Below are 13,040 nucleotides of genomic sequence, written 5' to 3' on the forward strand. Positions count from 1 at the left end.
TCCCCTGGGAGACAAGATTATCCCTGATGGAGGAATAACTGTAGCCAAGGAAAGAGAAGTAGGCTGGATGGTGAGACTGCCCCAAGAGGACTTAGCCAGGGAGCCCAGATGGCTTGGCTCAGCTGGTGATGAGGGAGAAGCCCAGGGGTGTTGAGGGAGCAGCCTGATGTGCCACCAAGCCAGCCTCACTCACATCTCACATTCTCTATTTCCTGTAGTGCTTAATAAGCTTCTCTCTGTGTGCTGGACCTTTCACTCCAAAAAAAAAAAAAAAAAAAAAAAGTATTGGTAAAGATAATTTGTCATATTGGGTGATGCAAGTTTTCTCCAGAAGAGTTTTTGCTTGTTTCTGGCTGGAGTCTGAGAACCCCTTCAAGCCTGGAACCACCTTCAGGCAAGTTCAAGGCTTGAGGCCTCCCAGATAATCCAGATGATGAGGACAAGAGGGCCCAGGAGAGAGGTGGCTTACTTACAAGTGGCCGTAATTTCCAGGGCAGCCATCTGAGAGCGCATTTTTAAGAAGGAAGGATCCTTTATCACTGTCACTGCTTGTGATTGACACTGGGCCTTAAGTCTTATCCTAAGACCATCAGAACCAAGGCAGTTTCTTACGGATTGGCAAAAGCCATCGGCAAGATCCAGCCTTGGGTAGTAGGCTGACTTCTCTGGATTCTCCTCGTTAAACTTTGGCCAACTGATTTTTTTTATTCTCTCATTCACTCTTTGGAGTTTTTAAAGATATTCCTATGTTCCAAGTAGCCTTCTTGTCCTCTGTGGCTGATTTGGCTCTATCAAGCTCTTTCCCTACTGGGAGCCCTGTGCCTGCTTCTGGAACAGAGAATTATTTACATTCTGTTAGCATAGCTGAAAAGGCTCAGAGCGAAGAAGGAACTTGCCCGGGATCACACAGAAGATGAGGCAGAGTGCAGGGTGTATAACAGGAATCTGAATCTTGACAGCTCTCTCTGTAAGGGAAGTACAGGCACTTCTTCACCTCTGATCCAGGTAGGCCAACTGTGAGCACGCTTAGAGAACGGTTTGCCAAAGTGCAAGCTTATCTGCAGACTGCAGACACAATTACAATGAAGTATTCCTCGCCTGTGACACTGATTTCCCATAGAAATGACTGCCATCATCCCAGGCACTTGCCTCTTCGATTCCAGGAGTTGTAACCAGATTTAAACTCTTCTCCTCATTGTACTCATCCTTCTAGTGTTTAACCATCACTTACTCTAGGCAGGTGTGTGACCAGAGATCTCTTGTCTTGCAAGGAGGAACTGGAAAGAACTGTATGCCGTAGTGTGAGTGATGCCTGCATGTGCCGGAAGGAGTATCAGGATAGCAATAATAGTAAGTTAAACAACTCTTGTTTATTGGACAATGACCACAACCCAGGCATCAACTGCCCTGAGCTAGACACAGCAGACTCTAGGGATTACCACTGGATGTCTTTAGGGACATTCTTTTTTTTAACATTTATTTATTTTTAATGAAAATCAGAAATACAGAAAAAGGAAAGATCTTCCATCCGCTGATTAACTCCCCAAGTGACTGCAATAGCTGGAGCTGATCCGATCCAAAGCCAGGAGCCAGGAGCCAGGAGCTTCTTCCAGGTCTCCCACGTCGGTTCAGGGTCCCAAGGCTTTGAGTCGTCCTTCACTGTTTTCCCAGGCCACAAGCAGGGAACCAGAAGGTAAGTGGAGCAGCCGAAATTAGAACCGGCGCCCATATGGGATCCTAGCACGTGCAAGGCAAGGACTTTTAGCCACTAGGCTACTGCACTGGGCTGGGGGTAGAGCATTCTTTTCTTCCTGTCTCAGCAGATATTTAGATATAGATTGGGGAGATGTTCAAAAAGCTCACGAAAATATAGATTTATGAAAAAACTATGCATAAATTTTGGAACCAAAACAAACCTATCTTTTAACATACGCATATTTTTATTTGAAAGAGAGAATGACAGAGATTGGTCTTCCATCTGCTGGTTCACTCCCCAGATGCCACAGTAGTTGTATCTGTGCCAGGCTGAAACCAGCAGTCTGACAATCCACAGCGTCCACGTGCGTGGCTAGCTGCTTGAGCCATCGCCCACTGCCTCGCGGGGTATGTATTAGTACGAGGCAGAACTCAAATCAGGTCCTCTGTTATAGGGTGTGACAATCCCACACGGCATCTTAGCAGCTGTATCAGACACCCCACCCTTGAGCTTCAACCTTTGAATTCCATTGCCCGTGAACCCTGTAAAGTCTCCTTCAGAGAGGCAGTGGGAGGTATACTATCCACTTCCCAGCAGTGAAACTCCTTGGCAAGTTGTTTCCTATCTTAGTACAATGAGGCTAAAGATAGCCTGCTTCTCTGTGGGTCGATAGAAAGGGCTTTGATAAAAACCAGCCACACTCATTAAGCTCCATGGGAGACGAAGACTCTGGGGTTCAGAGACTTGAAGCCCCTCACCCACATCCTACATCTGCTAAACAAACATTCCTGAGCTCCCTCTGGTGAGCCAACCTCAGTGCTAGGAGCCAAGGATGTAGCCACATTTAAGGCAGACATTGTCCCCTTTCTCAGCCTGATTGACCCTACATGCAAGTCTAAAATACTGACTTCACCGCTGGGTTGGGGCAACCCAGCATGAGGAGTTGATGTAGGGCTGTCCTGGCAGAGCATAAAGAGGGTACACCAGATGGACAATCTGAGCGGGGCTATCTACAAAAGGGACAATATATGTTGCAGACTGGGACAGGGAGCTTTCTATTTTTTGCTCTGTCTGCAGAGAAATACATCCTTCACCTGTGCGTTCCTCCCAAGCCCCAGTGAGGCGTCCTTGTCACAGGGAAGTAGGTCGCATTTCCCATGCCTCAACAGGCAAGCTGCTACCCCCATGGCAACGGAGTGTGAAACTACTGCCTTTACTGTTGAGCCAGGCTCAGCCAACCCAGCCAAGCCCTCGTACCAACAGGGAGCTGGCTGTCCCAGGAAGGCAGCCCAGGCAGCGACACTTGCCACAATGTGTTGCAAGCCCCACCTTGACTTATCTTTGCTCCTGTGATGTTCAAGAGCCTTCCTTAGGAGGGCTGCAAAGACCCTGAGGGAAGCTCCGGATGAGAGCAAACTTAAGTCTGAGCATTGCATCACAAGGAGCACCTGCACCCATGGGCTCTGCTTTCTGGACTGCCATGGAAATCACCGTGCCACAACAGGAGCCATGACTCCAAGCACTGTACTGAGACTAAGGAGGCCAGGGTCTCCAGGGATGCAAGGGATATGCTGGTAACGCTGGATTTAGAGATCGACCAACCAATCACAATGGGCCAAAGAGTCGGGAAGGAACCTCACGACCTTGCCCTGTGTTCTGAGCAATGAACCCCCAGACGATAAGCTGGAGACTAGAAGTCTCCACCCTTCCCCAGACCCACTGCAGGGAACAGCCCACTGCCTCCCAAGGTGCCCAAGGGTCCTTAGGTACTGGGAGTCTGCATCACAACCGGACACATGTAAATAGTCAACACCCCTACTCCACTCTGTCTGGGCCTAGGCAACCTGCTCTACCCTGCCGACAGAACCATTCCCCTGTGTTTGCATTTCCAAAGGGAGATCCCATGCCCAGCCATGGGCACTCTCTCCAACTACTAAGAGAGGGCATGCCAGGGAGAGCCATGGCTCAGAAGGCTCCAGTGTGGGCCACTGAACAGCTCAGGTCTCGGGGCCCGGCCTCCCCTGGAAGCACCATGCTTGCCCTCTCTTTCCAACCCCGACCCTTGGGACTGCTTGGCAAGTGCCATCCAGACCAAGCTCTTCCAGCTGTGGTTCTATCAAGCGTCATGTCCGTAGGATAGCTTTGACAGATCAGCACAGAGTTGATGACTTAAAGCAGCAGGGATCTGTTCTCGTACAGCTCTGGGAGTACTGGGTCCAAACTGGGATGTCAACAGCTCAGTCCTCAGAAGCCCTGAGGCTCCATGCTGCGTCCCCCGCGCCCAGCCTGGGTGACTGTCAACAGTCCGTGGCATGTCTTGCCCTGGAGCCAGCACTCCCCTCTCTGCCTCCACCTTCACGTCGCCCTCTCCTCTTTGGGTCTGCTTTCTCTTCCCTGACTGAGCCTCTCATAGGAACACTGGTTTAGCGTACACCCAAACAGTCCAGATCCCAGGATCCTTAATTACATCAGTCAGGATACTTTGTACAATGAAGATCACATTCGCAGGTTTTGGAGATTTGGATATGGGGCCACTATGCAACCCACAGCAACCTCCTTCCAATGTCGCTAGCAGGTGTCCTGGGTCTTATTTGAGATGCAGAATACGTTGTGAAGGTGGAGCCATGGATGGGCTAGACCAGGAAGCTGAGGGAGATCCATGATATTTCAGCTGAGTGGAGGCCCTTCCCTACAAGGCGGGAATCTAGGGAGACCAGTAGACAGCTTCAGGGGAATATTAAAAACCTGTGACTGGCAATGATAAGAGCATCATAGCAGTGAATGCCAGGGAGACAGAGTCTCCTGAGGGGCAGGCTGGGTGAGCCAGCCGGGGAGCCAGAACAGGGAAGGAAAGAGATAGCTGGACCTCCAACTTCTTGAAAGAAAAAGTGAGAGTCCTTTGAAGTTCCAGGGGGTAAATAACTGTGAGCAATTATGGAGTGCTTCCTGTATACCAAACATTTTAAATGCATTGTCTTTTCTGCTCCCAATAGCTCTGCCCCCAAAACCAAAGCATGAAGTGCAGCTAGGACTCAGAGGTGAAGGGACCTGCCCCAGGTCCTCCAGCCAGCACCCGGCAGCACTGGCCTTCCCCTCCCTGGAGCACTGGCCCGGGAGTTTCCGTTTCCCAGCCTCCCTCTGGAGGACTGGGGCTTTACCTCTTTGAAGGGAAGCCCCGCAGCTGTTTGTTCCTGACAGGGAATATTTGCTTGCCCATCACTGATCCAGCCCTTTCCAGGAAAGAACCCCTGAATTACAGGGTTCCACCCACCCTCGTTCCTCTGACATCACAAATCAGACCTGTCCTCTCCCATACAAAGCCCCGGCTCCCCGCATCCCCTGCCTCCATGACAACAGCCCCTGTGAGGCTATTGGCAGTGCTGGGAGACCTCAGTCCTGCTCCCCTCCCTGGCTGGGCCTTCCCTCGTGCTCTCCGTGCTGTCCTTGTCATCAGGGAGATCCGTAATGCCAGCTCTGAGTCACCACGTACCAGGACTGCCTCCAGACATCAAGTCGGATCTCCCAGTGTCACTCTCCCATCCTCCTTTACGGTCTAGGGAACCGGAGTTGGGGAGGGGAGAAGGAAGCTATGGAGACGATGAAGCAGGCTCAGTCAGGGTCTGGGCCAGCCCCTTGGCTCGGAACTGCCTTGCCCCTCCTCAAGTCACGACCCTTTTCTAATAGATTTGAGTCCACTGGAGTTTCTGTCTACAAAGCTCTTTCCCTTTGCTGAACTTCAATGTTATGCACACAGGCCCAGGTGAAAGGTGACAAGAGGTTTTGCTCACAACCCTGGCCTTCTGCAGCCTCCTTGCCTCCCACTGCGTGTTTTGTCTGTTCCAGACCAGCCTCGCCTCACCACACCCAACCCAGCCCTGCACAAGGCCAGGACCCAGTCTGGAAACAGCTCTGGTCCTGGTCCCACTACACAGCCTCTCCTCCAGGCAGCCTGGGGGTGGAGGAAAGGAGAAGTGGTGGGGGGCGGGCAGAGACCAAACAGGCGGGTGGGCAGCTGGGAGCAGCTGGCTGGAACAGAGGAACGGAGGAGCCAGCTCGGCATTCCTGCTGCTTTGAGCCCAGGCCCGCTCCTGTACACTCGGCATAGCCTGGACCAGCACGCCAAGCTGAGCCCAAGTTCATGGTCAGGCCTTGAGTTCATCAAGGCTGGCTCCCCCTCCCTTGTCTTGGTGGCCTTAGTGCAGGGAAAGCCGATTTTTGTTTTGTTTGTCATTGTGCATGATGTCTTAGGGATTACTGTAAAACATTCCAGTCAACAATTTAAAAGTGGGGTGGGCGTGGTTCATGGGAGGAAACCAGGGGGAACATGGGTTAGTATCCAAAGCTGAGTGGTAGATGGCTTGGGTGGGGGGTAATGCTGTGCTACCTACCGCATCTGTGTATTTGAAACTGTCACATTTGAATCCTTCTCTCTGCAAGCTCAAGGCCACTCCTCCTGGACTGTGGCAGGTGGTCACAGCCACGCCCGCAGTGGATTGGGTGTGGCCACATCATGGATGAGGCCCAGAGGGGTGGCCTAGTTTCCTGAGAGAAGATAGCAGAAGAGTTGGTACAAATGAACTTGGAAGTTGCTATTACAAGGCACCCCAAACCTATGCCAGGACCCACGTGGACAATGGTGTGGGCTCATAAAGGAGGTTGGAGACAGGGACAGTCACCAGAGGTCTCCAGGCACGTGTTCCTCAGCACACTCCACCCCTGGCCCCCAGACCCAGCCAAAATATCGGGACTGACAAAGGAATCACAAAATGTTATCCTTGAGTGAAAATGGCCACAGCATACAGAGCGCTCTCCCGGTGACATCTCTTTATTTTTTTAAAGATCTTTTTTTATTATTTTTATAGGAAAGGCAGATTTATGGAGAGGAGAGACAAAGATCTTCCATCTGCTGGTTCACTCCCCAAGTGGCTACAACAGTCAGAGTTGAGCTGATCTGAAGCCAGGAGCTTCTTCCTGGTCTCCCACACGGGTACAGGTCCCAAGGCTTTGGGCCATCCTCTCCTGCTTTCCCAGGCCACAAGCAGGGAGCTGAAGGGGAAGTGCTGGAGCTGGGACATGAACCAGCACCTATATGGATCCTGGCGCTTGGAGGTGGAGCATCAGCCAATTGAGTCATTGCGCCAGGCCCTCTAGATGACATCTTTCAGTGCTGCTGTGTGAACCAACAATTCTCTCAGTGAAAAACAGGAGAGATGCCAGGATGTGATCCTGGAGGACAAGACACTGAACGGCACCCCAGAATGAACCCAGAGCCCTCTCCTCAATCTCCACCCTGCCTCTCCACGCCCTCAGAGTGATGGTCCCTAAGTCCAGGTCTGCCAGTTCCTTCATTCCGCTGAGTAGCACTGTGGCCAGTTCTGTAGCAGCCAGGCCAGGCATGGTCTGCCCTCTTCCCACACCACTCCCCCATCTGCTGCACCTGCCCACACCTGAGTGGCCCCAAGCCCTTGGTTGTGAGGCAAACCTTCTCCTCCCTGAGCCCCACTCTATGCCTGGAAAACCTTACACATGCTCCAAGCCCCCTCCTATGGTTCAGGTGCCCCCACCAGGAATTCACACGCTGAAGGCTGGGTCCCCCAGGGTGGCGCTGTTGGGAGGAGATGGGACCTTCCAGAGGTCAGAGGTCACTGGGGGACCCCTGGGTGGTTGACATGAAGGGGCTATTCGAAAAGAGTTAGCCTGGCCCCTCGCTCTGCAGGTTCTCTGCCCTCCACCCCTCATCATGGGGTCCTGGCCAGAACCAAGCCAATGGTAAGGCCAGGCCCTCACACCTGCAAATTCCATAAACCTCCATTTCCTCTGCAGTAGCCTGCGTCATGTATTTTTCACTGAGGTCCTGAACAGCTGACCAATACATTCCTGCTGTCTGACAGCTCCATGTCCACTGAGCTCTTCCTGCTCTGTGCTCTTGGGTCAGTTTGGGTCTTGAGCTGACTATGTGAGTCTGTGAGTCCTTCTCTCTTGCTGGACTGTTAGTTCCTGAGGGGCAGGCACTGTGGCTCATTCATGATCTCATCCTCCATTCCTGGCCTGGAAAAGGCCAACTCTCACTATGAGGACGGAGAAAAGAATGCATGAGTGAAGGGAGATGAGAAGATAAAAGCTAGTCTATTCTGCTGGTCTAGTAAAGGTATTGGTGAGTTCAGACGGTCTTTGAAAGGGATCTATGGACCCCCTCTCCTGTTACTGCACTACCTGTTCTGCTGCCATCCTGCTGCCTACTGTATTCGGCCAACCTTTATGTCTAGACCCTGGCTAGGCATCACAGCAGCAGGAAGACAAGGGCAGGAGCTTCGCAAGCACAGAGACAAGTGGTTCGAATCTGACCGCACTGATTGTCATCTGTGTGTTCTCACATACATCAGCCCAACTCCTTTAACCTCAGTTTGTCCCTCTGTAAAGTGGACGCCGTCACCATCCTGCCCAGGATTTACATGAGCACAATGTGGGGGACTGTAAGAGCACACAGACCAGCTCCATGGTGTCCATGCCCACTATGCCATCTGGTGACCACCCCCTTTCCCTTTGCCTCTTCAGTGCATGAGAGAGCCACACTGTCTGGGAGAGCCTACACAGGCTCCTTGGCTGGATTTTTAGGTTCTTGCAAGCCAGGGCCCGTAGAGAACAGGTCCTCCAGGGTTGCTGGGATCCGGCAGGTGTCAGATGCTCACATGGGAGGAGGGGCCATTCTCCTAATCTCCTCCCCCTTTCCAGGAGTGCCCTGTAGGTCCTTACAGACCAGACACCCAGCTAGCACATCTGGGTGCCCACTGAATGCTTTGCCTTTTATGCTTACTTTTTCATTTGCTCTAGGTTCCCATTCTTTTAAAAGATTTAACTTATTGTAATTCGAAAGGCAGCGTTACACAGCGAGAAGGAGAAATTGAGAAAGAGAAGGTTTCTAGCTGCTGATTCACTCTCCAAATGGCTGCAACAGCCAGAGCTGTGCTGATCTGCAGCTGGAAACCAGGAGCTCTTTTCTGATCTCCTACGTGGATCCAAGGATCCAAGGACCTGGACCATCCTCTGCTACCTACCCAGTTGCATTAGTGAGGAGCTGGATCAGACGCAGAGTAGACAGGGCATGAACCTGTGCCCAGATGGGAGGTCAGCACCATAGACAGAAGCCTAACCTCCTACGCCATGGTGCCAGCCCTTTGGGATCCCCACTTTTCAAGCCAGCAGTGTTTTTCTTTCACCAGATCCTGAACTCAAAAACAAAAGGTATGCAGGAGAGGTCTCCATCCATCCCTGTGCTTCCTCGCTCCCTCAAGCAATGCTTTGAGTTCAGCCTGGCACACAGTCCTGCGGGTATTCCTGTACATTGCAGAGGAAATATCCTTTCTCTTCCTATTCAGTAGTGACTCCTGTCCACTGCCTACCCCGTGCTCTTCCCAGCTCAAAGAGCTTCCTGTGCCAACTTGGAACCCCCTGCCTTGACCTCACTGTCTACGGGTACTTTCATGTGCCCAACCAACCAGTCTGATGGAATTTAAGGTTCCAGCAACGAAAGCACAGAGCGGAGAGGTGCTGCCAGTCAGGAGATGGCCAGAAAGGGCGAGCTGACCGTGTCATCACCGCCATGGATTCTGTCTTCACAGCAATCCCTACAGACAAAGAGCACAGCTGGCTGCTTTAGCTTCCAGCTACAGCTCCTGGCTTCTCAGGGGCCCACCTCTCCGCCCTCCAGGAAAAGACCTGATGCAACATAGAGCCAACTGACTGTGGATGTCAGTCACTCCTGCAAGATCCCTCCCACCAACACTGGGCTAAGGGAGGACCAAATAGCCAGGTCCAGTAGTCTGGCCAAGGGGACGCCAAGGCAGTCAACTACCGCAGCAGCCAGAGCCCATGTGTCACGACCATGGGGGACAAGGGTTTGGTGGAGAGAGGGAAACACGAGGTGGGAGCAGTTGCCTGGCTGAGCATTGGCACTGTTCACAATGCTGCTGCGGTGCAACTCGACATCAGAGGGAGCTTGGCAGCAGGTCCTGCATGGCTACCTGGGCCAGGCCCTGGAGATGGAGATCACAGAAACAGAGATAGTGACAACACTGCCCCCTGCTGGTCAGGTCCAGAAGTCGGTGGGCCTGGGAGGCAGGGGCAGCTTCTTGGGAAAGGTGCCAAAGGTGTGTTTTGTCACAAAGGTTACAGCAGAATCTGCCAGGTGAGAAAAGAAGGGCAGGGGTTGGAGCAGAGGAATGTTCCAGACAGAGGTGTGAGAAGCGGGGCACCAAGGGAAGGTGAGGCTGTACAGGAGGCCAGGACCTGGTGCCCCGTTCACAATGGCAAGGAAAGTGAGTTATGGAAAAAAAAATGTTGTATTGATTGTAAAAAGGGTTTGTTTGTTTGTTTGTTTGAAAGACAGAGTTAGAGAAGGAGAGACAGAAAGAGACGTTCCGTTCACTGGTTCACTCCCCAAATGGCTGTAATGGTCACAGCTGAGCTCATGGAAAGCTGGGAGCAGGGTGCTTCTTCCCAGTCTCTCATGTGAGGGCATTTTGAAGGTAAAATAACAGGGCAGTGGGTTGAAAGTGGAGCCTCCAGGATTCAAGCCAGCACCCATATAGGATGCCAGAGCCACAAATGAAAGCTAGTGTGCTAAGCCATGGTACTGGCCTCCAAGCTTAGGTTTTAATTTCATCTTCCATGAACTGCAACGTCCTCCTCTGTGTCAAACCATGACAAAGCAACTGAGGGCTCCCCCTACAGCCGTGACAGAGGCACTGCTTTTGCGAGTCCCGGAATGGGGTTGCGATTCAGTGCCAGGCTCTGCAGCCTGCCTAGCAGACCACAGGAGGCTGTGGGCACACACGGGCAGGCTGGTGCAGGGACAACCCTGTGGAGTGTTAGAGCTAGAAACGGCGTGAATAGAAATAGCCATGTTCCCAGGAGTGAACACTCAGCCTGTATCAGGCTCAGGTTCCTGCTCTGTGTAGAAACCACTGCCACTTTTATTTTAGAATAGGAGATTGAGGAGCCTGTTGCAGTCGCCTAGTGGCTAAAGTCCTTACCTTGCACTTGCTAGGATCCCGTATGGGCGCTGGTTCATATCCCAACGCCCTGCTTCCCATCCAGCTCCCTATTTGTGGCCTGGGAAAGCAACTGAGGACGGTCCAAAGCATTGGGACCCTGCACCCATGTGGGAGACCTGGAAGAAGCTCCTGGCTCCTGGCTTTGGATCCGCTCAGCTCCAGTCATTGTGACCACTTGGGGAGTGAATCAACAGACAGAAGATCTTCTCTGTATCTCCTCATCTTTGTACATCTGACTTTCCAATAAAAATAAATAAATCTTTAAAAACAAGAAAAGCAAAGAAGAGAAAAGAAAAGAAAAAAAAGAAAAGAAAAGAAAAAGAAAATGAGACTGAGTCAACCAGTCAGACCATCCTGAGTTGAAACGGAGGTGAAAGCCCTGAGCAGGACACATCCCCACCCCAGCCAGGCATCAGTAGATCTGTGAGCAAGAGTGGCTTGGGAAATGGATGATGGGGTGGACATTGATAAGTCTTTGTTCTTCGCAGAGTCTACAGGCTCTGAACCGCAACCTCCTTCCCACAGACAGGCCTTCGGCATCCTTGCTGTCCACTTGATCTCTAAGCCTGGCCGGGGCAGCTTCCCAGCCAGGGAAGACAGCTCCACTTTGGATGGGATAGTTGAGAGCAAAAGTTCTGAAAGTCTGGCTCATCTGGTCCCCAGCCCCTTCTCCATGCACCCGTGTGACCCCAGGCTAAAAATTGCAGGGGTCCAGGGTCCCACTGGCTCATTGGCTAGATGGAAATAGCAGATACCCTCTTGAATCATCCTCAAAGATGTAAGTGTTGCTCCCATGCTAAAAGGCGTAGTAGGGCAGTACATGAAGGTGCCAGAGCTTGGGCCAGAACCCCTGGGCTCAGGGGAAAGGCCACAGAGTCGCTAGTGGCTCAGACACTGCTGAACTGGATGGTAAGGCTGTTGGGGAACACTCAGACACTGTACCTGGCTTGGGGCAGAGGGCCAGATGCTTTCCCAGAGACTCAGCCTTTGCAGCTGTGAAATGGGGGTAACAGTTCCTACAGACCCCAGCAGACAACACTTGCCCCCCCTACCACTATGTCACCTGCAGGCCAGAGTACAGCTCCCCACCCTACCTGCATAGTTTCTTTTTTGGTTTTTAAGATTTATTTTATCTTTATTGGAAAGGCAGATTTACAGAGAGAAGGAAAGACAGAAAGATTTTTCATCTGCTGGTTCACTCCCTGAATGACCACAATGACCAGAGCTAGGCTGATCTGAAGCTAGGAGCCAGGAATCTCCTCTGAGTCTCCCATAGGAGCAGGGTTCCAAAGCTTTGGGACATCCTCTACTGCTTTCCCAGGACATAAGCAGGGAGCTGGATGGGAAGTGGAGCCGCCAGGACATGAACCAGCACCCATACAGGATCCCGGCACTACAAGGCGAGGTTTAGCCAGTTGAACCTTAGTAGCAGTCCCCCACCCCAACCTTGCATAATTCATTCATAGTGTTTTTTTCCTTCTTCTTCTTCCTTAAATGGATCCTGATTCACTATTCAAAGTTGTTTATTCGAATTTGAAGCAAACCTCCCATCATGACCATAAAAAGCAATGCAGAAAATTCTTGACTAAAAACAGAGAGGACAATGTGAAAGTAAACAGTGAAGCTGCGAGTGGGGCTCTGTGGCTGCAGTGAGGGTGAAGGTGGGGCTCAAGCCTGCCTGGCCCTCAGAGCTCCTGCTTCTCTGGGTGACCCGGGCACCTCCTGCCTGGGGCTGCTCAGGTGAGCCCCTTCGTTCTGCTGCCGGGCTCTGCAGCTCCCGTTGCCCTGTCTGACTGCAGAGTCTGGGAGTACTCTGTGTTCTGATACTAGGCTCCTGGGTTCTGTGGCTAACACCCAGGAACCACCACCTTGCACTTGCTTCTCCCACTGTGATTAGAAAACCCAGGAGGTCAACACTCCACCTCACTCCCCTTCACGACTCTCCTTGTAGTTGTGGCACAGTGGGTAAAACCATCCTCTGCAACACCAGCATCTCATATCAGAATCCCAGTTCAAGTCCAGGCTGTTCCACTTCCAATCCAGCCCCTTGTCAATGTGCCTGAGAAGGCAGCAGACAATAGCTCGAGGGCTTGGACCCCTGCTTCCTGTGTAGGAGACCCTGATGGAGTTCTGGGATCCCAGCTTCAGCCTAGCTGAGCCCTGGCTGTTGTGGCTATTTGAGGAGTGAAATAGCAGATGAAAGATCTCTCTCCCTCTCTCTCCATGTTTCATTCTCCATTGCAAATAAGTAAATCTTTTAAAACAGACAAATAAATACAAAAGGAGCTAAG

Source organism: Ochotona princeps, chromosome 19, assembly GCF_030435755.1.
Source record: "Ochotona princeps isolate mOchPri1 chromosome 19, mOchPri1.hap1, whole genome shotgun sequence".
Taxonomy (NCBI): Eukaryota; Metazoa; Chordata; class Mammalia; order Lagomorpha; family Ochotonidae; genus Ochotona; species Ochotona princeps.